Source organism: Eimeria mitis, genomic scaffold, assembly GCF_000499745.2.
Source record: "Eimeria mitis Houghton genomic scaffold, Emh_scaff55, whole genome shotgun sequence".
In the NCBI taxonomy this organism is placed as follows: Eukaryota; Apicomplexa; class Conoidasida; order Eucoccidiorida; family Eimeriidae; genus Eimeria; species Eimeria mitis.
The window spans coordinates 6,873-7,412 of record NW_013573771.1 but is presented as its reverse complement, the minus strand read 5'-3'; the positions used below and the strand labels follow the sequence as shown (position 1 = coordinate 7,412).

The following is a 540-nucleotide window of genomic DNA, read 5'->3' as shown; positions in this document are numbered from 1 at the left end:
TGTTAGCTGCTGTGCGCTATAGGCGGAATTGAAAAGGTTGCTCGAGTGCTCTGAGCAGCCGTTGTTCATTTAGCCTATGTAGAGTAGAATATTTGGTGCCTTTATATGCAATATATGCGCCAAGATATGTATATGTAGTATATGCGCTAATATACGTACATATGCAGTTGTACATATGAATATGTAATATATGCTTGTGTACGTATAAGTACTGGATATGTTAAATATATATTTACGGAGGTATTTCTACGAGTAAGAACGTACAGCATCTATCATGCACTTGGGCAAGCGCTTACATGCTACGACGTGTGCGACACAAAGGTTTATCTGTGGAACAAGGTACCTGAGCACCTACAAAAATTAGCTGTACGCGTATTTATAGTACGTTATTTAAGGCGAGTAGAAGACGGTATTGTATACACGCGTGTGCGTCTTAACAGTTGTAGTTGCAGCAGTTCTAGTTGCTCAGGTACATTACTTGTTTTATATATATATATATATATATATATATATATATATATATATATATATAGTATTTAT

The 540-nt window shown here is 35.6% G+C and overlaps 1 protein-coding gene across 1 annotated transcript in view; it reads left to right on the top strand.

Moving 5' to 3' along the window:
- EMH_0053240 (glyoxalase, putative) overlaps positions 1 to 540 on the top strand; it is a gene marked incomplete at both ends in the record, with an annotated part of 4,031 nt that overhangs the window by 2,585 nt on the left and 906 nt on the right.